Here is a 25,565-nt window from a genome sequence, read left to right on the forward strand (position 1 = left end):
AAGACTAAATTTGTTTAGACTCAGAAAAGTTAGACAGAAGGTCATTTCATAGTGATATGTGCGTGTAAAATGAATGCCGATGCTTGAAATCTATTTTTAATGTGAAGAACAGATACTACACTTTGATCTTAGCCAGAAGAGGCCGAGAAGCAACTCAACTTAAAGACTAAATTTGTTTAGACTCAGAAAAGTTAGACAGAAGGTCATTTCATAGTGATGTGTGCGTGTAAAATGAATGCCGATGCTTGAAATCTATTTTTAATGTGAAGAACAGATACTACACTTTGATCTTAGCCAGAAGAGGCCGAGAAGCAACTCAACTTAAAGACTAAATTTGTTTAGACTCAGAAAAGTTAGACAGAAGGTCATTTCATAGTGATATGTGCGTGTAAAATGAATGCCGATGCTTGAAATCTATTTTTAATGTGAAGAACAGATACTACACTTTGATCTTAGCCAGAAGAGGCCGAGAAGCAACTCAACTTAAAGACTAAATTTGTTTAGACTCAGAAAAGTTAGACAGAAGGTCATTTCATAGTGATATGTGCGTGTAAAATGAATGCCGATGCTTGAAATCTATTTTTAATGTGAAGAACAGATACTACACTTTGATCTTAGCCAGAAGAGGCCGAGAAGCAACTCAACTTAAAGACTAAATTTGTTTAGACTCAGAAAAGTTAGACAGAAGGTCATTTCATAGTGATATGTGCGTGTAAAATGAATGCCGATGCTTGAAATCTATTTTTAATGTGAAGAACAGATACTACACTTTGATCTTAGCCAGAAGAGGCCGAGAAGCAACTCAACTTAAAGACTAAATTTGTTTAGACTCAGAAAAGTTAGACAGAAGGTCATTTCATAGTGATATGTGCGTGTAAAATGAATGCCGATGCTTGAAATCTATTTTTAATGTGAAGAACAGATACTACACTTTGATCTTAGCAAGAAGAGGCCGAGAAGCAACTCAACTTAAAGACTAAATTTGTTTAGACTCAGAAAAGTTAGACAGAAGGTCATTTCATAGTGATATGTGCGTGTAAAATGAATGCCGATGCTCGAAATCTATTTTTAATGTGAAGAACAGATACTACACTTTGATCTTAGCCAGAAGAGGCCGAGAAGCAACTCAACTTAAAGACTAAATTTGTTTAGACTCAGAAAAGTTAGACAGAAGGTCATTTCATAGTGATATGTGCGTGTAAAATGAATGCCGATGCTTGAAATCTATTTTTAATGTGAAGAACAGATACTACACTTTGATCTTAGCCAGAAGAGGCCGAGAAGCAACTCAACTTAAAGACTAAATTTGTTTAGACTCAGAAAAGTTAGACAGAAGGTCATTTCATAGTGAAATGTGCGTGTAAAATGAATGCCGATGCTTGAAATCTATTTTTAATGTGAAGAACAGATACTACACTTTGATCTTAGCCAGAAGAGGCCGAGAAGCAACTCAACTTAAAGACTAAATTTGTTTAGACTCAGAAAAGTTAGACAGAAGGTCATTTCATAGTGATATGTGCGTGTAAAATGAATGCCGATGCTTGAAATCTATTTTTAATGTGAAGAACAGATACTACACTTTGATCTTAGCCAGAAGAGGCCGAGAAGCAACTCAACTTAAAGACTAAATTTGTTTAGACTCAGAAAAGTTAGACAGAAGGTCATTTCATAGTGATATGTGCGTGTAAAATGAATGCTGATGCTCGAAATCTATTTTTAATGTGAAGAACAGATACTACACTTTGATCTTAGCCAGAAGAGGCCGAGAAGCAACTCAACTTAAAGACTAAATTTGTTTAGACTCAGAAAAGTTAGACAGAAGGTCATTTCATAGTGATATGTGCGTGTAAAATGAATGCTGATGCTCGAAATCTATTTTTAATGTGAAGAACAGATACTACACTTTGATCTTAGCCAGAAGAGGCCGAGAAGCAACTCAACTTAAAGACTAAATTTGTTTAGACTCAGAAAAGTTAGACAGAAGGTCATTTCATAGTGATATGTGCGTGTAAAATGAATGCTGATGCTTGAAATCTATTTTTAATGTGAAGAACAGATACTACACTTTGATCTTAGCCAGAAGAGGCCGAGAAGCAACTCAACTTAAAGACTAAATTTGTTTAGACTCAGAAAAGTTAGACAGAAGGTCATTTCATAGTGATATGTGCGTGTAAAATGAATGCCGATGCTCGAAATCTATTTTTAATGTGAAGAACAGATACTACACTTTGATCTTAGCCAGAAGAGGCCGAGAAGCAACTCAACTTAAAGACTAAATTTGTTTAGACTCAGAAAAGTTAGACAGAAGGTCATTTCATAGTGATATGTGCGTGTAAAATGAATGCCGATGCTTGAAATCTATTTTTAATGTGAAGAACAGATACTACACTTTGATCTTAGCCAGAAGAGGCCGAGAAGCAACTCAACTTAAAGACTAAATTTGTTTAGACTCAGAAAAGTTAGACAGAAGGTCATTTCATAGTGATATGTGCGTGTAAAATGAATGCTGATGCTCGAAATCTATTTTTAATGTGAAGAACAGATACTACACTTTGATCTTAGCCAGAAGAGGCCGAGAAGCAACTCAACTTAAAGACTAAATTTGTTTAGACTCAGAAAAGTTAGACAGAAGGTCATTTCATAGTGATATGTGCGTGTAAAATGAATGCTGATGCTCGAAATCTATTTTTAATGTGAAGAACAGATACTACACTTTGATCTTAGCCAGAAGAGGCCGAGAAGCAACTCAACTTAAAGACTAAATTTGTTTAGACTCAGAAAAGTTAGACAGAAGGTCATTTCATAGTGATATGTGCGTGTAAAATGAATGCCGATGCTTGAAATCTATTTTTAATGTGAAGAACAGATACTACACTTTGATCTTAGCCAGAAGAGGCCGAGAAGCAACTCAACTTAAAGACTAAATTTGTTTAGACTCAGAAAAGTTAGACAGAAGGTCATTTCATAGTGATATGTGCGTGTAAAATGAATGCCGATGCTCGAAATCTATTTTTAATGTGAAGAACAGATACTACACTTTGATCTTAGCCAGAAGAGGCCGAGAAGCAACTCAACTTAAAGACTAAATTTGTTTAGACTCAGAAAAGTTAGACAGAAGGTCATTTCATAGTGATATGTGCGTGTAAAATGAATGCCGATGCTTGAAATCTATTTTTAATGTGAATAACAGATACTACACTTTGATCTTAGCCAGAAGAGGCCGAGAAGCAACTCAACTTAAAGACTAAATTTGTTTAGACTCAGAAAAGTTAGACAGAAGGTCATTTCATAGTGATATGTGCGTGTAAAATGAATGCCGATGCTCGAAATCTATTTTTAATGTGAAGAACAGATACTACACTTTGATCTTAGCCAGAAGAGGCCGAGAAGCAACTCAACTTAAAGACTAAATTTGTTTAGACTCAGAAAAGTTAGACAGAAGGTCATTTCATAGTGATATGTGCGTGTAAAATTAATGCCGATGCTCGAAATCTATTTTTAATGTGAAGAACAGATACTACACTTTGATCTTAGCCAGAAGAGGCCGAGAAGCAACTCAACTTAAAGACTAAATTTGTTTAGACTCAGAAAAGTTAGACAGAAGGTCATTTCATAGTGATATGTGCGTGTAAAATGAATGCCGATGCTCGAAATCTATTTTTAATGTGAAGAACAGATACTACACTTTGATCTTAGCCAGAAGAGGCCGAGAAGCAACTCAACTTAAAGACTAAATTTGTTTAGACTCAGAAAAGTTAGACAGAAGGTCATTTCATAGTGATATGTGCGTGTAAAATGAATGCCGATGCTCGAAATCTATTTTTAATGTGAAGAACAGATACTACACTTTGATCTTAGCCAGAAGAGGCCGAGAAGCAACTCAACTTAAAGACTAAATTTGTTTAGACTCAGAAAAGTTAGACAGAAGGTCATTTCATAGTGATATGTGCGTGTAAAATGAATGCTGATGCTCGAAATCTATTTTTAATGTGAAGAACAGATACTACACTTTGATCTTAGCCAGAAGAGGCCGAGAAGCAACTCAACTTAAAGACTAAATTTGTTTAGACTCAGAAAAGTTAGACAGAAGGTCATTTCATAGTGATATGTGCGTGTAAAATGAATGCTGATGCTCGAAATCTATTTTTAATGTGAAGAACAGATACTACACTTTGATCTTAACCAGAAGAGGCCGAGAAGCAACTCAACTTAAAGACTAAATTTGTTTAGACTCAGAAAAGTTAGACAGAAGGTCATTTCATAGTGATGTGTGCGTGTAAAATGAATGCCGATGCTCGAAATCTATTAATATTTTGACCCCTCTCGTTACTTAAAAATTCACCAAAACTCAGGAAATTAACCAATTTCAAAAATTTTCTGATTTTATCAAATAATGATAACGGAATATAATGAACGCATTATTTTATTTACATTTCAGTGGAAATGTATTATTTCGCTTAAACAAAAAATGCATTTACTAAAGTTTTGGTTTTCAGTAGTAAAAAAAAAATGCATTCATTTATTTTTGATTTTTTATGAAAATAAAGCATCGTAAATTATAATATTTTTTTTAATATTTAATTTTTACAGGAATATTACAAAAAAAGCCCCTGAAGTCCGTATTAATGAATTCCATATGACTCAAAGAAAAATTAATTTCTTGGACTACCTATATTATCATTTGTTTATTTAATATTTTCAGACAAAAAATTATAATTTCAAAAAATATTTCTTTTTTTTTAGATTACAGGTTTCACATAATTTTTTACATGTAACGTTTTCATATTTTCCTTGCTTGCATGAATGAAACTTTTGACGTAACATAATTTTTATATTATCTTGAAAAATAAAATCTTTTATATAATCTTGAAAAATAAAATTTTTTATATTATCTTGAAAAATAAAAAATTTTATATAATCTTAAAAAATAAAATTTTTTATATAATATTGAAAAATAATAATTTTTATATAATCTTGAAAAATAATAATTTTTATATAATCTTGAAAAATAAAATAAATTATATAATCTTGAAAAATAATTTTTTATACAATCTTGAAAAATAATAATTTTTATATAATCTTGAAAAATAAAAATTTTTATATAATCTTGAAAAATAATTTTTATACAATCTTGAAAAATAATAATTTTGATATAATCTTGAAAAATAATAATTTTGATATAATCTTGAAAAATAATAATTTTTGTATAATCTTGAAAAATAATAATTTTTATATAATCTTGAAAAATAAAAATTTTTATACAATCTTGAAAAATAATAATTTTTATATAATCTTGAAAAATAATGATTTTTATATAATCTTGAAAAATAATGATTTTTATATAATCTTGAAAAATAATGATTTTTATATAATCTTGAAAAATAATAATTTTTATATAATCTTGAAAAATAATAATTTTTATATAATCTTGAAAAATAATAATTTTTGTATAATCTTGAAAAATAAAAATAATTTTAAAACAGGAACATAGTAAAATAATTAAATTAAGAAATGGTAAAAATGATACAAACGTTCGGAATAGGAATGTACGGATGCACGTCTGGGGGTAAAAAGAAATCCAGCACCACTACCTTCCTTTTAATTACATAACGTCATTTACAGACATCCTTTTGATTGTCTCAGATTTGAGCTTCCATTATATCCATGTCTACAAAACTTCCATTTGTTGCAATTTTGTGGACGGCAGAATCCCTCAATTTTTTAGGCTAATTAATTTTTTGTACAAGTCAGTTCTTTTTATTTAGTTCAATATCTTAGGACTTTATTTTACTAATTATCTTTAAAATAGACCCGGAAAACTAATATTTATTTTTAAAAGATTTCTCCAATGAATTTATTTAACTTCAAAATTTAGCTGAATTGGTTAACTCGCCATGAAAACATTTTTCTTCATGTATTTTTACCCGTACCTAAAAATGTAAGGGAGATAATTACATTTATTTAACTAATAATCATAATGAAAATATTACAACTGATATTTTTATTCATGTATTTTTACCTAAAAATGTAAGGGAGATAATTACTATTAATTAGATATTAATTTTTGCCCGTACCTACACAGTGAGAACTCACCTCCCAAAAAGGGACCATCCCATCAGCATCCCCTTACGAACGAGAGAACAAAAAGCTATCGACAATTAAAGTAATACATTTTCCAATATGAGAAATGTCTGGCATGATTGCTTCTTTAAACTGAATAAATACCACAAATACCAGATGTTTGACCGAAATTGGAAAAAATGTCTAGTTGTGATCTACTTTAACTTAATATCAATTTCATGAAGATGAAACCTGTAATCGTTTTTCTCATGTGAATATTAAAATGTGATAAATAAAATAAGACTAATTTTAAGAGTCGATTGCGTATTTTTCCCTACTGTATCCAAAATTGTACTGTAGCAAATATACCTAAAAAAATTTCTAACATATTACAATACGTTCCAATTATATTTATTTTTCAACAATAATGAATGTATTGGCTTTTAAATAAGTATTAAAAAAAGTCCTAATTATATTTTGTTTTTTAAAATTGATTAATTTGTTGACTTTTTATTAAGAATACGTTTAAAAGTTAAATATTATCAGATGAAATCTATTTTATATTTGCAGCAATCAACAGAAATCAATTATTTGATTAGAATGGATCTTCATTTTTCGTTGATGATATAAGAAACTCATACCATATTTGGAAATGTCCACATAAAAATTTAGTGAAAATATCAGAAAGCAAAGAAATTATAGACTTGTGAAACACGTGACATCAAATTTGATGTAAAGAAGTTCAAAACATTGTTCTTGTTACGTGTATGAATTCTTTTACATATAGCATTACCATCAATGTAAAAAATGCATAGAAAATTTAAAAGTGCAAAAAAATCCTGCATCTATAATGTTTAAGAAAAATACAAAACATCCGCTAAAACTAAAATCAGTAGAAATGAAAACATATTTTACTAACAAAGAATGTAAATGTTACAGAGTTTTGTTGGTTTTTGCTAATATACTAAAATTCGATAAATGCATGAAAAAATAGTTATGCAAACAATCATACATTTATAATAAAAGAAAATTTGAAGTGTAAAGCAAAAATCGCAGTGGCGAAGTAAAATAGAAAAAAGGGATAAGAAAAACAAAAATTCTTTAATACATGTAGGTTGTTTTTATTATTAAAGAAATCACATTTGTTGCAACATATGCAAACACACATGGGAGATAAACCAGAATCTTGTGAAGTATGTTGTTCTTCTTTTACACGGAAGTCACATTTGTTACAACATATGTTAACACATACAGGAGAGAAACCACATTCTTGTGAAGTATGTGGGTTTTCTTTTAGACAGAAGTCATCTTTGTTGCGATATATGTTCACACATACGGGAGAGAAACCACATTCTTGTGAAGTATGTGGTTCTTCTTTTGCACGGAAGTCACATTTGTTGCAACATATGTTAACACATACGGGAGATAAACCACATTCTTGTGAAGTATGTGGTTCTTCTTTTACACAGAAGTCATCTTTGTTTCAACATATGTTAACCCATAAAGGAGATAAACAACATTTCTGTGAAGTATGTGGTTCTTCTTTTACACGAAAGTCATCTTTGTTGCGACATATGCGAACACATACAGGGGAGAAACCATATTCTTGTGAAATTTGTGGTTATTCTTTTACAGATAAGTCAAATATGTTGCAACACACGTTAACACATACAGGTGAAAAACCGCATTCCTGTGAAGTATGTCGTTCTTCTTTTAGACAGAAGTCAAATTTGTTGCAACATATGCTAACACATACAGGAGAAAAACCACATTCCTGTGAAGTATGTGGTTCTTCTTTTACACAGAAGTCGCATTTGTTGGGACATATGTCAACACATACGGGAGAGAAACCACATTCTTGTGAAGTATGTGGTTCTTCTTTTACATGGAAGTCGCATTTGTTGGGACATATGTTAACACATACAGGAGATAAACCACATTCTTGTGAAGTATGTGGTTCTTCTTTTACATGGAAGCCAACTTTGTTGCGACATATGCGAACACATACAAAATAGAGATCATATTCTTGTGAAGTGTGTTGTTCTTTTTTCACACAAGGCAAATATGTTGCAACAAATGCATACCCATACAGGAGACACATGACATTCATACAAAAAGTATATTTTAATTCATCATATCCATATACATATAAAAGACAAACGTGTATGCAGAAGACAAATATGTTGAACAAATAACGATTTTTTCGCCAAGATTAGACTCATAGTAGAATTTATATTTTTTTTATACAATTATTTCAATAGTAGTTTTCATAATCCAGAGATATAAATATTTAATTACTGTAACGTATCATTTACTGGTTAAACGATGATGTTCAATAAAGTATAATATATGTTTTTGAAAGATTTAATTCTGATTTAATATATTTGCATTACAAGCTAATCAATGAATTTAAAGTAATAAAGTCATTAATCAGTATGTATGTGTCTGCCATTTTTCCAATGAGCAATACTTTTTCTCTTGTGTTCTTGGGTAATTATTTGCTTTATCAGGTTTCCAGTTTTTTTTTCTACTCGACGAATGCCCCAGAGTGAGGTCCAGAATATATCTCTAGTTTTTTAAGTTGCATATAAATGCACGAGCAAATTATTTAAATATTATGTTGGAGTTACTCATTTGTGAAATAAGTGGACGGGGCAGAAATATGCGATTATACAATCAATCCCAATATGAATATAAAATAAATATTTTAATTTCCCTTCGTGCCCTTCTACTGTTGTGTTACAAGTCACATCTCTTCATCAATAAACATATGTATTTAAGTAATATGCTTGATATCTACAATTACCATATGCTCGCTTGTATTAATAAAGTGGCCTCCTTGATATCTATACCAAACCTATGAATATAGCTTATATTTAACTTTCACTATATTTGTAACAGAAATATACAGTTATCTTAGCTGTGTCACGAGGGCTATTTTCTAAGTAGATACAATGCTTTATGCCTGACCTTGATGACTGCCTATAAATAGAAAATACGAATTTCGAATCACCATGTACTAATTATTTCTCTAATAACTGAAAAAACACATGACAGCTAGCTACTGTAATTCCAATATATACTTTACCTCCAAGGCAACTGCCTTTATCTAACTTGCATGCCAAAAAAATAAAATTCCCAAACCAACCTTTACTTAAAACAGTAAATCCTAATGTAAATCTACTCTCATTTGTTAATAACCCCCGTCTCTTGAAAGCTAACAACCTGCCCTACCCCCCAAGCTTCCACTAAAACTCCTACATTGCACACGCCTTTGTAGTGGAATCTCTAACTCCCAGCCCTTAACCTTCACAGTCTGACCGCTTAATAGTCATCACTAAACATCTATACATTTCTACCTATAAGACATGCATTAGAGTTCATTCCTATCCAGTTATGTACTTAACAGCCAAAATATGTACTCAGAAGCTAAGCGATTTGCATTACATAAAAATGCCTCCTCCTAGATAGCTTTGCAAAGATTAATACGAAACTGAACCGATACTCCTTGTTATGCAAAATGCCCTATGACTCTTAATTGAAAGGTAAAATTATCTTCCTTCAATAGTAGAAACACACTTAATACATACAACTTCTACTTATTCGCATCTGAAAATTTCCCATATATCTATTTACTTAATTACACATGACTCAAAACTTACCTCCAGTTTTACCCGTACTGTAGTGCACTGACATTTTAACCCTCCTGTCATCTAAAATATGCAGAGATTGGGCACAATTCTTAGTTCAATTCTTTATACCTATTCATACTGTAACATTATCCTATACCGAAGTTAACATATAAATAAAATCCTATACCGAAGTTAACATATAAATAAAATAAAAATATAAAGGAAAAGCCTTAAAACACATTAACTCCTTTCAAACAAGCCTGCTTACAAACATAGTTGCTTACACAGCGTGAGCTTTACTTACGCCCGATATCCAGTAACAATGAAATAGCAATGCCCCTAAATCACTTTGAGGAGTGAAACTATTCAGCAGATATATAACCTCTACAAACTAACCCAGTAGCACTAACCACACGTGGTCGCAGAAATACCTGGATTAGGACCCAGGCGCGGAGCAATCCTCTCAGTACCGACGGACAAAGTAGCTCTTCCTAGATCGTTTGTCTAGGAGAAGGAATAAGCTTTATTCAGCTCCCCTTACCTAAACTAAAACTCTTTAAAACATATGATGGCAGTACAATAAAAAATAAGCTTAAACCAGGTTTAGTGTAAAACAAATCCAACTTGATTCTTCAATTGAGTCTTGCATTCACGAACATCCGTGGGCTTATGAATAATTTAGCTGATATTGAAGCATTTCTCCTAACAAATACTCCCGATATCTTAGAACTAGGTGAGACTAACCTACACTCCTCCATCACCTCTAACTACATTAACATGCCTGGATATCTCGCACTCTACCCTAAGAACTCTTACAGACATATGCACGGACTTGAAGTCTACATTCTTAATACCCTCCCCTTGACGAGAGAAACAAACCTAGAAACGGATGGTCAAGACTTTATGGGCTTTAGACTAAATATGCAACATAACATTAGGTACTTTTATTTTCTCTATCACTCTCTCCATAATAAACAATCTCTGACAGCATAGACACAGCACTCGACACTAGCGCAGAAGTACATGTATTTGGTGACTTTAATGTCCACCACAGAAACTGGCTTGGATTCTCTACTTACACAGACGCAGCAGGCAACACAACACATAGCGTCTCTATGTCTCACTCCCTATCACAAATGGTTACGTTTCCAACGATTTTCTCTGACCAGAAAGAACACAACATTTCTAGATCTGTTTCTGACCACAGTTCCTGATGATTGTATAACGAATGCTGACAGCCCACTTGCGGACGCTGATCATGCGGTGATAATGGTTGAAATCGCCCTAAACTCTAGAACCAAAACTGTGGAGAAAGAAGTGGCTTACCGTTAAAGCAGCTGCACGTTTGTGCCTGCAGAGCACAAATTGAGAATCAAGATGGCGCCCGCATGCATTTATGTGGAAAAAAGTCTCGTGGAATTTCGGGGAATCTCGTACCCTGATTCCATAAAACGAGGAAAGACAATTTTTAGTCACTAAAGCAAACGGACGTGTGTAAAAGAAGAGGTAGAAGAAAAGAGTGTGGTGAACGAAACAAACTACGACTCGGTTGAAAGTAGAGTTGTGCAGGAACACAAGCTATTTTAAATAAACATATATATAATATTCATAAGTATTTTCTACCAGATAAAGTCCTAGTTAAGCTTTCAAAACTTTGTTAAATATTTGCTCTAAACTAGGAATTTTATTTAGTTATTATTTTACTATACCTGTATGGGTTTTAGCCTTAATAAGTGACGATACTGAATTATCTTAACCAATAATGATTTACGAGGAAATTTTATACCGTAGGTAATTTACGTTTTGCATTTATTTCCGATGGTTATTATTATTTATTTCTGATTGTTTATTATTTCATTTCAAATGACGTCAGGATTTGACCCTAAGCTAATTCCCCTGTTTGAAAGTATAGTTGTAACGAACACAAAAACTGAAGAGCCAATGCTCAAAACAACGAGATATTATAAAACGGCTTACTGGGAAGCCATCAGAAATATTATCAGAGATGCCCTATGGGGAAATATTTGTTCTCTTCCTGCTGAACAGTGCGCAAATGAGACTGAATGGTTCAAAATGACAATTGAAGTACATGTTCCCATGCGGAAATTTTATAGCAAGCTCCACTCTTCCCAATGGTTTATTTCTACTTGCTCAACTGTCATTGCTCAAAGACAGCATGCATACCACAGATTTAACTGACATAAGTTCAGTTCAAACAGACTGAAGTATATAAAAGCTAGAAATAACGTTAAGAAAGAAATATCAACAACTAAGAGAATTTACTGGAACTATCAAAAAACGCATCGAAGCACAAAAAATTAGGAACTCGTGACTTCTGGAAACTCTACAACAGTGTAGTAAATAATGGGCAATCAACAATTCCCCCACAAACAAACAATCACGAGGTTGTTTGCTCAGCAACCGAGAAGGCCAACATGCTTGCCAGTCGGTTTGCCTCAAACTCCACACTGGACCCTTGCAACCACTCCCTACCTGACTTTTTTTTGCGGACAGACGCCACGATAGACGTTCTGAAAAGCATCCCTGCTAAGGTGAATGCCATCATAAAAAACCATGACACTTCAAACGTATGTGGATACGATCTCATCTCAGCTCTCCTGTTAAAAAAGTGCTCAGCCGAAGTAGTTCCTGTTCTCTCCAAACTCTACAACAAATGTCTTAATGAATCTTGCTTTCCGGGCTATTTGAAAACTGCTTCTGTGCTGCAAGAATTCTGGCGAAAGAACTGACCCATTAAATTATCGCCCCATTAGCCTCCTCCCACTTTTTGCCAAAATATTTGAGACCATAATTAATCATGCTGTAGCCCATCACCTTACAGATGCTAAACTTTTGACTGACCAACAATATGGATTTAGACAAGCCCATTCCACAGTAGACATCCTAACTGTAATCTCTGAACGTATATACCACTCACTGGAAAAACGGGGGAGGTTAGCGCGGTAGCTCTAGATATATCTAAGGCTTTTGACAGGGTATGGCATGAGTGTCTCCTCAGAAAAACTAGATCATGATGTATCACTGGTAGAATACTTAATATAATTAAATCTTTCTTAGATAAGAGAAAAATCCAGGTTGTCCTTGACGGTCGTACATCTAAACAATATGATATAAATGCGGGAGTGCCCCAGGGGTCTATCCTTGGACCTCTATTGTTCCTAATATTCATAAATGACCTCCCCGACAAAATTGCCTCTGAGATGGGTATATATGCTGATGACATCACACTCTATAACAGGCACGACAGGAAAACAAATGAACATATAACTAAAGAAATGGCAGAACCACTAGAGGACGATCTTCAATCTGTAGTGGAATGGGGACAAAAATGGATAGTCACATTCAATGCCGCCAAGACTAAACTTGTTTCCTTCAATAATGGCAATAAGCCTTCTCTACCATCAATAGCAATGGCCAACGACTCTTTATCTGAGAGTACATCTTTCAAACTCCTTGCCTTACCGTTCACAGGAGTTGGAACGATGTCAAAGAAAGCATTACCAGGGCCGCTGCGAAGAAGGTAGGCTTTCTCTACGTGTGAAAATTGTTAAATGGGAGAGGAAAATGTTTTCTAAATTTCTTTACTAACTCAGTGCTTGAGAGATAAAGAAGTTTCATATAACATTCGAATGTGGATCTCGTATAGCGTTCAAGTGTTATCCCCAGGTTGTGGGCCTCTGGATTTCTGAGAACTTCTTGGTCTCAAAAATTAAGTTAGAACATATGAGAACTCACACTGGAGAAATGTCTGCATGCCCAATGTTATTGGCAGATGGCCATTACACTGATCGGCACAAAAAAGTATGTAAGTACCTCCATTGGAAGATCTGTGGAGAGATGCAACGTGACAGATCGCAGAACATCTGGGAACATGAACCACCACTGATAACATCAAACGGAAAAGTGACCATGTTCTACGACAAAGACATACAATCAGGCAGATACATAAAAGACAAGGCCATCGAAACAGATATTGTAATATGGAACAAGCCCAAACAACTGCGCTTATTGTCGATGTAACAGTCCCAAATGATTTTGGCCTTAACAGAGTATAAAGGGGAAAAATTAAAAAATATCAGGACCTAAAAAATGATCTAAAAACGACATGGTCTCTGAATGAAATAAGCTATATACCGGTTGTGATAGCAGCAACTGGCTTAATAAAAAAGAATCTTCATAAATACTTACTGAAGGAAAATAAATAAAAAAAGGAAAGAGCAACATTCTTGTGAAAAATCAAATTTAATGAGGCATATGAGAACTCATGCATATTTGTGAAGTGTGGATATTCTTATATTAAAAAATCAAGTTTATTAAAACACACGAGAACTCATACTGGAGTGGTCTCAGCAAAGACAACAAATGCAGGTTCTGCCACACAGAAGTAGAGAGTGTGAGCCACCTGATTTCTAGCTGTAAGGTTCTGCTAGGGGACGGCTACTATACAATGCGACACAATGAAGTATGCAAATATCTCCACTGGACGATCTGCAATAAGTTAAATATCGAATGCAGCAAAAAGTCATGGGAACATATACCCGAAAGAACAGTCGGAAACAAGTCATATACCATCCACTATGACTATGCAATCCCTACAGCCACGTACCTAGAAAACGGAGCTATAAAACCCGACATTGTAATATGGGACAAGAAGGAGAAGGAAGCAACCTTGGTGGAAGTTAGTGTCCCGAATGATGCTGGGTTAAACAGAGCTGAGAGGGAAAAGATTACCAAATACCAGGGTCTTATGTATGACATGAAAAGAAACTGGATCCTTAAGAAGATCTCTATCATTCCAGTAATTATAGGAGCAACCGGACTTATGAAAACGAATTTTACAAACTATCTTACAAATATACCAGGTAAACCAAGTGCAAAGGAGATTCAAACAATTGCACTTAAAGGGACGGTTAGAATCTTAAAAAGATCTCTCGGTTGGAGTGTCTAAAATAGCAGGTGTATGTTTGGCATCTGGTAGGATGCCCCATCCCTGGCTTAAACAAAATGATAAGAAAAATGAAAAAATAGGGAGAACTTGAATGCCTACTAGACACTGTCCTCGAGTGTCTAAGGTCTCTCTGTACAGTGGTTTGTCAGAACAACCACGCATGAGGATACTTTTTCCATAGAAGTAAACCCTGACCAAATATTCAAAATCACATTTCGTATTCGCTGCCCAAATAAGATCTCCTCACTATGGCGAACCTACATTAGCTTTTCCGAGGAATGGTGCACCTTCTCCAAGTGACGGTACATCAAATAATAGCACGAAGCTGAATATTCCACCAGACATCAGCAAAATAGCAACACAAGAGGTTAAAGCACCGTTTTTCAATTTTCGCAAAAGGTCAAATCTAATGTTTCTATAGAGAATAAGAAAATCTAACTTCCTTGAGGAAAAGAAAACTACGCCAGTTTCCCGCCTGCGATACTTGGTTTTCCAGGTAGTGAAATATATACCATAAGAAGAATGCGCATTCATAAAGAGGGAATCCCTGAAGGTGTAAAACGACGACCTTCCCGCCAGAAGAGGGAAAGAAACAAATAGGAGAGACTAGATTGGAGGGGGGGGGAGAAAAGTGGAGACTGTTATGGCTATTGACTATGCTTAACCCCAATATAATAATATAGTTCTGTTGTGAGACAGAAGAATAAACCATTCTCTATGGAAGATGTTGATCGTACCCGTGCTGAATGTCAAATATGTACTGAACAAAAGCAAAGATTCTTCAACCCCCCGGATTGTTTAATCCATTCTCGATCTCCCTTTGAACACCTTTCAATATATTTCATGAGTCCAAAACCATCTACGAATAATTGCAAATAACTACTCGAGATCGTAGATGAATATTCACGTTATCAATTTTTCTATCCATGCCAGGATATATCAACAAAAACTGTCTCCAGAATTTATTTATCTTCTTTTGTTACCCAGATTGCATCCATAGTGATCGAGGGAGTCAGTTCATTTCAGGTGAATTGAAAGAGTTTCTTTGGCAACATAGTTGTGATTACTCATTCAACTCCATATCATCCAATCGGCAACGGACAAATGAGAGAGTAAATGCTACAGTTAGGAAAACGATCAAACTCGCCCTCAATTCGCAGCCTCGTTATTTGCAAGACGTACTTGATATTGCTTTGCACTCTATTCGATCTCTCCTTTGTAAAGCAACTAACACAACTCTACATGAGAGAATCCTTAGCTTATCGAGAAGATCGGGTACTGGATACACCCTCCCTGAGTGGTTGCAAGGAGGTCCAGCTCTTCTTAGAAAGTTTGTAGATCAACACGTCTGACCCCCTAGTGAAACGGGTAGAAATAATATCTGCAACTTCTAATTTTCTCTGGTGGCCGTCAGTCAAAAGTTATGACAGAAGTCTTAACTCCCACTCCTGCCACTGACTCATCCTCTACAAACCTGGGATCTCCTGTCTTCATTGGTCGGGTTAGGGTTAGGGTTAGGGTTAGGGTTAGGGTAAACCACCAGATTCTACCCCTTCAAATCGTTCTGAATGAGAGGTAACTGATCAACAGGAACTCTCTAACAATAATGTTACAGAAAATGGTGAATCTGTCTATCAGTCGACAAAACGTAATGTCTAGAAACAGAAGAGCACCAAAACAGAGACGAAAGGTTATCCGTAAACCGAAATTTAAATAAAAATGTGACAGAGAGTGTTATGATGTTGTGTGTGGCGTTAGTACGTATATAGACTAAAAAACGTTCGTTTGTTATGAATCCTTACTGATTGTATTTTATGTTGAATAAAACTTTTTGTTCCTTAAAAAAGGTCTTCATTTTTATTACAGGATTTGCATGATTGTGGTTTGTTTTCAGGTTTGGGGAGTTTTCTAGTAACCCAAATGTTATTATAGGTATATATGTGGGATTCTTACAGGAGTTGGTCGAAGAAGTTTTACTTATATATATATATAGTCCTGGATATGACCTTCAACTATCTCCGATGGTGAGGTCCCAGCTTGCGGGCTTTGGGGAGTATGGAGCTACCCCTTAATTTTCATTGCCCCCAGGTCCACTCTGGGGTAAATAGAAATCGGCTTGAAAAAAAACCCAACTATATTCTATTAAAAAAATATTCTTCAAAATCACTGGATTCGGCATTAAATATCCTGAAATGGGTTGCTATGTCGTAAAACAAAAACAACCAACCAACCAACCAACCAACCAACCAACCAATACATATATATATATATATATATATATATATATATATATATATATATATACTTGAAAGGATAAAAAATGAATTAGAAAACTTTAACTGGAGATTTATTATGCTAATAAAAAGTTCAACATGTGAGATGGAGCTTAGAAAAAAATTGACAATACAATCACTTATCAAGGCCCGAAGGCCACTCGAGGATAAGGACCAATGAATGTAAGGTGGTAGTGTAGTAACAAATTATAGTGTAAATTGGTAGAATGTGATTTTGTAGGAGGACGGCTTAACAAGATGTTGTTTACATTACATATGAAGGCTACCACGTTGTATCCAACCGGGAAGCATGTCAGCGGAAGTATTCCAAAGGTGAGCAGTTCTGGGAAAGATGTTTTGTTCCTGGGATCTGCGTTTACATTCAGTCACAGATAGAGAGTGGGGAAAATCATATACAGTGGTTGTAGGTAGTCGAGTGTTTTTTTATGTAAAAGTTTGGCAAGGGGGAGATCATAGATTGGAGTTCAGTCGAGCACTTACCATGAAAATAGCGATAGAGCATAGATTTAATAATCATTAATTCTTTTTTTAAAGACATTCCCCTAAGTCAAGCTGCCCTCATATCCCTTGATTTTTCCATTATCACGAATACTTATTGAATCTACTTCACCTAGCACATCATGGCAAAACACTAAACCCACAGAAACCTATTCTAGGCCGAGGAGATAAATTATGTAAATACACCAGTTTGGCTTATACCAATTACATCCCAGCTTCTCCTCCCTCCAACTCTACACTATTTACCTTCTATACAAGACTTCTTTATACCACTGTTCTAATGTGCCACATTTTTTATTTGTTACCTTGCCCCCCTCTTTTTTCTGACGAGAAACATTAGTCTTCGAAATACCTGGTATAAACAGCATTTATGCCCACCCCTATTCATGGATTTTCCTTTATTGAACTGATGATGATTAAGTCTCTATGTACTAGTGTATACTTTTAATATTTTGTATTGACAATTTCTCTTCCTTTATATATAGACAGGCATTTTCAGTATTTATTTTCAAGGACTTTCCAAGACGTTTTTAGAAAAGACAAAACTCTAGTTTTCGCATCAAATTTGGAGTTTCTCCACAAAGATTTGAAAAAAGTAGTTGAAAAGCAAATATGCAACAAATAAATGTTACCAAAGGCAATAAAAATTACTTTGAAAACTACTTGCATTATTTTTGCCTTTATTTTTATTTTTTGAGCCTCAGTTCTATTTTTTGAGATGGGGGAAGGGATTTGTCATTGAAGAGTCTTGGCTGCACAAGGAAAGTTTTCTGGGCAGGTGAGATCATTTTTATTTACAGCGGCCATCATTGCTCCCCACTTTGTGGACACCATAAATTAAATTATTAATGGAATCAAAAGGCGGGAGATTTTAATAACCCCCCAATTAAAAAGAATTTGAAAACTAAGCTGGTTATGTCCCTTTATCACAAAACTACCCAAGGTAGTTTAGTTACAAAACGATCCAAGGTAGTTTAGGAATAAAAGGGCAAAACTGATACTATTATGCAATTTCGATTTAATTTTCAATACTTAAAAATATTTTAATGCTATTTTTATTTATACTAAAAAAATAATTTCAAAGTTTTTATATCAGTTTATTTTTAATATTTCGTCACAAATTTTACAGGACATAAAACGTGTTAAATGTATTTTCAATGCATTTTTAATATTTTCAAGGTTTTATTGATGGGAAAATGCTGTATTACACACTTCACATGAATGATTTTTTTTTACTCTGTTTTAATTTTCTTATCACTTTATGCTGGGAATGGGGCATTCAACTGGATGTCAAACATTCTCCTATTAGTTTAGTTACTCCAAGAGAGAGATTTTTTCACGATTATAACCGTCTCTTTAAGTGCTATTGTTTGTATTTCTCTTGCACTTGGTTCACCGGGTAACACTGACTGGACTGATGGATATCTTCTTACGATTCCAGTTTCTTTTCATGTCGTACATAAATCCTTTGTGTTTTGTTATTTCCTCCCTCTCAGCTCTGTTAAGGCCAGCATCATTAGGGACGCTTACTTCAGCTAGGGTTGCCACTGTCTCCCTCTAGTCCCATATCACTATGTCAGGCTTAATAGCCCCATTTTCTATGTATTTGCAGCTGTAGGAATTTCGAAGTCATAGTAGATGATGTATGACTTATTTCCAACCGTTCTTTCTGGTACATGTTCCAAAGACTTGCTATCACATTGAATATTCAAGTTTTGACAGATTTTCCAGTGGAGATATTTACACACTCCATTGTATCGCATTGTATAATAGCTGTCCTCAAACGGGACTTTACAACTGGATATCAGGTGGCTCACACTCTTCTTCTGTGTGGCAGAACCTGAACTTGTTGTTGTTGCTGAGACCACTTTATATTTTAAAAGCATTGGTCATCAAGCCCTGATCTTGAGCCGCCATTATAATTCTCTCCTGATCATAGTGAAGAGACCTTTTATTAAGCCTACAGAACCTTCTATATCTATATATTATTGTGATAGTTTATCCAGGAAATATTTGACACGTTGTTGGTTGGTCCATTTTTCCGCTATGGAAGGTCTTAATGTATTTTTGCCGACTCTTTTGGGCTCTTTCTGTTGTAGGGTTACGTTCTCTTTTGTAAGCCAGGCTTGTGCAAAATTTTTGTCCATTTTTCTGATGGAGGTAGTTCTTTTGGACCTCTTTTCTTTGTGTTCGTATACCATTTTAATTTTTGTCCATTTTTCAATAATGGCTCGGTCTTGATGGTCACTCTCTGACAAACCCATACCTCCTGCTTTGCTTGGTAGATAGTTTTGCTAGCCATTGGTTTCTGTATATTACTCGGTATAATGGTCACACTTTTCTTGTTTTAGTGTCTAATTTGTTAATGTCTCTCTATGTCCAGTCAACAATGCAAAAGCTATACGTAATCACTGGCATAGCTAATTGATTAATGGCAGTCATTTTACTATGGTTTTTCAGCTGTGTTTTGCAAATTTTTTTGACATGGCGCACATATTCTTTGCCTATTTTCTCTTATTCTGCCACGTTGAATTGCGTCGTTTTCCCAGTTCTGATGGATCACTTGGCACATTTATCCAAACCGAATTTCATACCAATATGCATAGCGAATCCATCTATCTTAGGATTTTTCTCTCAATTTTTGTGGTTTTTCACCACATCTTTATATAGATATAATTTTTTGGATTATCGATATCTGCTGGCGGTCCTGGCTCAGGTTGTAGCGAGATTGTTTCGTGGCTTAAAGTCATTGTTGTTCACCACATCTTTATATAGCTATGTTTTTTTTTAATATCGAGTGAATTTTATATAGATCAAGCCATTGCAGTATCTATTTATGGCGTACACTATCATATGCATTTTGATAATCAATCCAAACCACAGTCTTCAAGAATGATCCTATTAATCAGCAACTGGTCCTTGGTGCCTTAGCCTTTTCTCTTGCATCCTGCTAGTTCTTTGTCAAGACATACTCCTGAAGAAAGGTAGTCATGAATGCTGTCTCCAACAAGGCCAGCAAAGAGTAGTGAGACAGCAGATTGATAAGTACGGCAGTATCAACCGTTTCTGGTATGAGAATCGTATCACCTTTTAATAGCCACGTTATCAAGTCCAGGTTTTTTGTTAATCTCCATCCAAATTAGATTTTAATATTGTTGATGTTATTTTTGGTTCAGGCATTTCTGGCTTATTTTCCTGAGATCTAGCAACATACAGGATGCAATTAGCGTCTAAGTTGCTAGGTCTTTCATCCTCAAACAATACTTTGCTGGGTCTTGCTTTTTAGGTTGTTTGCTTTCACCAGTGTTTTTAAATATGAATTTTAAAATAGGATTTCCTTGAAAATGTTGCATCACACGCGTCACATAAATGAGGCTTGTCACGAGTGTGTGGATGCATGTTTTTAAATTTGATATCTGGGAAAATGTTGAACCACAAACTTTACGGTGTATTTGGAGATGTCTTTCTAAATAAATTTTATGGTAAAATTCTGTACCACACACTTCACATAAATAAGACTTTTCCACTTTTTTTTATTTTACTTCAGTAAGTTTTAAGAGATCAAGTTGTTCCCTCCTGGAGCTAACACTTGATTCTGTTATGATTTAAATTTTTATCCGAGTGTGTTTTAACATATGAGTTTTTAAATTGCTTTTTTGGGAAAATCTTGAACCACAAACTTCACATGAATGAGGCTTTTCACCAGAGTGTGTGAGCATATGTCTTTTTAAAAGAGTTTTATCGAAAAATGCTGTATTACAAATTTGACATGGATAAGGCTTTTCGCCAGTGTGTCTTAACATATGAGTTTTTAGGTGAGATTTCAGGGAAAATTTTGAAGCACAAACTACACATGAATGAGGCTTTTCTCCAGTGTGTGTAAACATATGAGTTTTTAAAATGAATTTTGTGGAAAATCTTGAACCACAAACTTCACATGAATGAGGCTTTTCACCAGTGTGTATTAACATATGAGTTTTTACATGGGACTTTTGAGAAAATACTAAACCACAAACTTCACATGAATGAGCCTTTTCATTAGTATGCGTTAACATATGTGTTTTTAAATTCGATACCTGGGAAAATGTTGAACAACAAACGTCACATAAATAAGGCTTTTCACCTGTGTGTTTGAACATATGCTTTTCTAAAGAAATTTTATGAGAAAATGCTATACCACACACTTCACATGAATGAGACTTTTCACCAGTGTGTGTTAACAAATGTTTTTTTAAATTGCCTTTCTGGGAAAATTTGGAACCACAAACTTCACATGAATGAGGCTTTTCACCAGTGTGTGTGAACATATGTGTTTTTAAAGTAGTTTTATTGGAAAATGCTGTACCACACACTTGACATGGATAAGGCTTTTCACCAGTGTGTTTTAACATATGAGTTTTTAAGTGGGATTTCAGGGAAAATGTTGAACCACAAATGTTACATGAATGAGGCTTTTCACCAGTGTGTATAATTATATGAGTTTTTAAATGGGACTTCTGAGAAAACATTAGACCACAAACTTCACATGAATGGGGCTTTTCACCAGTGTGTATTAATATATGAGTTTTTAAATGGGACTTCTGAGAAAATGATGACCTACAAACTTCACATGAATGAGGCTTTTCACCAGTGTGTGTAAACATATGGGCTTTTAAAGAAATTTTATGAGGAAATGCTGTACCACACACTTGACATGAATAAGGCTTTTCACCAGTGTATGTAAGCATGCTTTTTTAAATAAGCTGATTAAAAAATTCGCAGGAATTAACATTTAACCAGTGTTGTTGAATATTTTAAATTTAATTTATAAGAAATCGCACATCTTTCATTTTTTATTTTGTTGATTTTATTTATAAGCAAAAAATGCAAATTTATAAGCAAAAAATAACTTGACATTAGGAGACTTTAATCTTTTGTACATTTTACCAAATCATGTTTGCTTAAGTACTATTCATTTCATTCAGGTGTGTTTCATCATTGGTATTTTTATATTTGTATTCTTTGAAAGTTATGTATAAAAATCAATTTCCTTATTTACTAAAGATTTTTGTAAACGTTTCATTTTATTAAATCATTTGTTCATTTTCATATTTCTCCCTGCTCGAAAATTAGTCAGATTCCTTTTGGAATTCAAGGGGCACAGATCATGTGGAAGCCCGCAATTTTCTGAAGACGTGACCCCTCCTCCAACCTGAGCACTGTCTCTGAAGAGAAGACCAAAGATTTGAGATTTTTAAAAACTTACTAAGAACTGAATGATATTTGTAAAAACGTTTTGTAAATAATTTCGTCAATTAATTCTCGTAGAATAGAATTTCACGTGTCTGTTTTACTTTTGCCTGCAGCTTCGATATTCGCTTTCAGCATACAGGATTCAATGCAACGACCCTCTGAGAAGAACCAGACGATCCAAGCCAAAGTTTCCAAGACAACAGGGGGCCTTGCGAACTTCATAAGAGAGGGGGTTTTATAATTTCCTGCGTCATGTGACTTGGGCTAATTTTCCTGTGTTTCAAGGGTAAGTATATTATTCTCTAAAACATTTTTTAAAAAGTTATACCGTATTTGCTGTTAATTTGCTGGATTTAAAATGACACATAACGGAAATGGATATTGTGAAAAAAGTTCAGAGAAATGTAGTCGAAAAGCGAGAAATTATCAAGCGAGTTTCCTGGCATCAATTCTTGGAATAATTTCTGCTTTTTCTGCAAATAGAAGACACATCCGGAAGGAATCCAAAAGTAATCAATGCTTATTAGTACAATATATATATATATATATATATATATATATATATATATATATATATATATGTTACAATGATGTTTGGTCGTATTCAGCAAAATTGATGGACAATCTGGTTTTCTGCACGTGAAATCTGAAAAAAATCAAAAAATCATGTATAAGTTGATAATTTTATCAGAGTAATTTGTAAAATAAAATATCTGTAGTAATTAAATATTTGCACGGATTTTATTCATAACTATAAAAGTCGTATACACACACACACACATATATATATATATATATATATATATATATATATATATATATATATATATATAAGATCGACCAGCGGGTAAAGAGGTCAGGCTCATTACCCTGGGGTCCCGATTTCGAATCTCGCTAGATTCAGCCACTCTGATGAGTTGTAGATGATGAAACACGTGTCAGTAGATAATTATATTTTAAAAATAATATATATATATATATATATATATATATATATATATCGCTCCCCATGTGGGGGTACCAAATTGGTTAAAGGGAAAATTATTCCCAACTCGCATTTAGGTAAAAATGCACTTTCGTAAATAATTGAATTCATTCAAAACATATCGCAAAAACAAAAAACAAATAACATCTAAATAAATCTCCATATACCTTGTCGACGAAATGGACCAGCGGGTAAAGAGGTTAGGCTCATTACCCTGGGGTCCTGATTTCAAATCTCGCTAGATTCAGCCACTTTTATGAGTTGTAGACGACGAAACATGTGTCAGTGGATGATTATATTTTAAAAATAATACATACATATATATATATATATATATATATATATATATATATATATATATATATAATGTCAATATATATATATATATATATAATGTCAATATATATATATATATATTTGTAGTCATCAATGTACACTCCTGCTTTGTTGTACCACAACTCATCAGTGCCGCAAGACTAGCACCTCTCCCAAGCTGAGTATTGAACCTAGACCCATCGTGTTGACAGTTGGCAGTTCTACCCATCGACCCATGGGAGCAGTGCCAACAAATAATCTCGACAAATGTCTATTTTAAACAAACATTCATCCACCACTTTTATAGTGCTCAAACCGCTTATTTATAAACAAACCAAGCCTAGCATTTTTCAGCCAATTAAGTAGCGGGTTATATTGTTTATATCCAAATAATACAAGGATTACTTTTTAATTGTTTCTTTTAACCATCTTACTCTTCACTATTTTGTTTTATCTATAATTCTGTATGCATAATGGTAAGAGGTTTCCCTTTTATCTCCAGATATGGTCAGCCATAGCTGAGTTTTCAATCTCCTCACATAGTTTTTCGGTGTTATTTCTAACCATACTTTAAGTCTCATCATTTGTATATTTTTCACATTAACATAGGATTCTTTGAAGTTTTTCTGACAAGCCTTTCCTGTATAGTATCAAGATTGTGATGAGTTTCTGAGTTATGTTCTTTGATGTTTTATTCAGATTTCATGCTCTCTCGATAGTTGTTCCGGTTTACACCAGACAATTCATTTCTTTACATTATATGGAAATTGAAACTTGGGTATTGTTCAATGAAAGTTGGCTTTCGGTTTATACAGATGACCAGTGTAAGCAGCAAATCCTGGAATGATAATTGGTTTTTATGTTATTTTTCCATCCTGAACTCTATAGTTGGACGGATAGGGTTCATATGATCTAGTAATGTTCAAACATCTGTTATGTAACTAAATATTATGTCAGAGTTAGATAAGAACAATTCAGTTTAGAAAGAATGATTAACAAATAGGTTAGATTTTGAAATAGGTTATAAATGGAATTTCTTTGTTTACCAGAAACGTGTGAATGTATGTGCAAAGCGCACATGTAATTTGAAACATGAGAGAGTCACATTATTTGACCACGCCTCTGACGTCATCAAGAAAGGACATTCCCAAAATATTGAGAGTTTGAAGTTAGAAAGAGTCAGAGTAGCAGGCGAGAGTGTAAGAGCGGCTTAGTGAGAGCTGATGTCCCTGGTGAACGAGGGAAGAGGACACCATGTAATCGTAAAGGCTTGAATCCCTGACCATCATCATCATCATCTATATTCGTAAACTGTTGTCTTCGTCTTCCTCAAAGTATTATGTGTCCGCCATCATCAATAATGTATCTCGGCTCTGTCTGTTAACAGGAACTGTTACATTATACCAGCTGCATATTAATAATATGATGTCCCCAAAAATCATATCTACCAGTTGCATATTAATAATATGAAGTCCCCAAGAATCGTCACAGTCGTCGTAGTGATGTAAACAGTTAATAAATGTCTTTATCATCTTCTGTATTACGTGTCTCCGATATAAACCCTCGCCTACACGACACAT

The 25,565-nt window shown here is 34.1% G+C and overlaps 23 pseudogenes; all 23 read right to left on the bottom strand.

Annotated features, from left to right (window-relative positions):
- Positions 1 to 35: 35 nt before the first annotated feature.
- LOC145271894 (U2 spliceosomal RNA) lies at positions 36 to 154 on the bottom strand (annotated as a pseudogene).
- A 43-nt stretch (positions 155 to 197) lies between these two features.
- On the bottom strand, positions 198 to 316 carry LOC145271959 (U2 spliceosomal RNA; annotated as a pseudogene).
- A 43-nt stretch (positions 317 to 359) lies between these two features.
- LOC145271895 (U2 spliceosomal RNA) lies at positions 360 to 478 on the bottom strand (annotated as a pseudogene).
- Positions 479 to 521: 43 nt separating this feature from the next.
- On the bottom strand, positions 522 to 640 carry LOC145271896 (U2 spliceosomal RNA; annotated as a pseudogene).
- A 43-nt stretch (positions 641 to 683) lies between these two features.
- Positions 684 to 802, bottom strand: LOC145271897 (U2 spliceosomal RNA; annotated as a pseudogene).
- A 205-nt stretch (positions 803 to 1,007) lies between these two features.
- Positions 1,008 to 1,126, bottom strand: LOC145271842 (U2 spliceosomal RNA; annotated as a pseudogene).
- A 43-nt stretch (positions 1,127 to 1,169) lies between these two features.
- Positions 1,170 to 1,288, bottom strand: LOC145271898 (U2 spliceosomal RNA; annotated as a pseudogene).
- A 43-nt stretch (positions 1,289 to 1,331) lies between these two features.
- Positions 1,332 to 1,450, bottom strand: LOC145271824 (U2 spliceosomal RNA; annotated as a pseudogene).
- Positions 1,451 to 1,493: 43 nt separating this feature from the next.
- LOC145271899 (U2 spliceosomal RNA) lies at positions 1,494 to 1,612 on the bottom strand (annotated as a pseudogene).
- A 43-nt stretch (positions 1,613 to 1,655) lies between these two features.
- LOC145271925 (U2 spliceosomal RNA) lies at positions 1,656 to 1,774 on the bottom strand (annotated as a pseudogene).
- A 43-nt stretch (positions 1,775 to 1,817) lies between these two features.
- On the bottom strand, positions 1,818 to 1,936 carry LOC145271926 (U2 spliceosomal RNA; annotated as a pseudogene).
- Positions 1,937 to 1,979: 43 nt separating this feature from the next.
- On the bottom strand, positions 1,980 to 2,098 carry LOC145271880 (U2 spliceosomal RNA; annotated as a pseudogene).
- A 43-nt stretch (positions 2,099 to 2,141) lies between these two features.
- On the bottom strand, positions 2,142 to 2,260 carry LOC145271843 (U2 spliceosomal RNA; annotated as a pseudogene).
- Positions 2,261 to 2,303: 43 nt separating this feature from the next.
- Positions 2,304 to 2,422, bottom strand: LOC145271901 (U2 spliceosomal RNA; annotated as a pseudogene).
- A 43-nt stretch (positions 2,423 to 2,465) lies between these two features.
- Positions 2,466 to 2,584, bottom strand: LOC145271927 (U2 spliceosomal RNA; annotated as a pseudogene).
- A 43-nt stretch (positions 2,585 to 2,627) lies between these two features.
- On the bottom strand, positions 2,628 to 2,746 carry LOC145271928 (U2 spliceosomal RNA; annotated as a pseudogene).
- A 43-nt stretch (positions 2,747 to 2,789) lies between these two features.
- Positions 2,790 to 2,908, bottom strand: LOC145271902 (U2 spliceosomal RNA; annotated as a pseudogene).
- Positions 2,909 to 2,951: 43 nt separating this feature from the next.
- On the bottom strand, positions 2,952 to 3,070 carry LOC145271844 (U2 spliceosomal RNA; annotated as a pseudogene).
- Positions 3,071 to 3,275: 205 nt separating this feature from the next.
- Positions 3,276 to 3,394, bottom strand: LOC145271845 (U2 spliceosomal RNA; annotated as a pseudogene).
- A 43-nt stretch (positions 3,395 to 3,437) lies between these two features.
- LOC145271802 (U2 spliceosomal RNA) lies at positions 3,438 to 3,556 on the bottom strand (annotated as a pseudogene).
- A 43-nt stretch (positions 3,557 to 3,599) lies between these two features.
- Positions 3,600 to 3,718, bottom strand: LOC145271846 (U2 spliceosomal RNA; annotated as a pseudogene).
- A 43-nt stretch (positions 3,719 to 3,761) lies between these two features.
- LOC145271847 (U2 spliceosomal RNA) lies at positions 3,762 to 3,880 on the bottom strand (annotated as a pseudogene).
- A 43-nt stretch (positions 3,881 to 3,923) lies between these two features.
- On the bottom strand, positions 3,924 to 4,042 carry LOC145271929 (U2 spliceosomal RNA; annotated as a pseudogene).
- Between the last annotated feature and the right edge of the window lie 21,523 nt (positions 4,043 to 25,565).

This window comes from Euprymna scolopes, chromosome 46, assembly GCF_053919585.1.
Source record: "Euprymna scolopes isolate OS-2025 chromosome 46, ASM5391958v1, whole genome shotgun sequence".
In the NCBI taxonomy this organism is placed as follows: Eukaryota; Metazoa; Mollusca; class Cephalopoda; order Sepiida; family Sepiolidae; genus Euprymna; species Euprymna scolopes.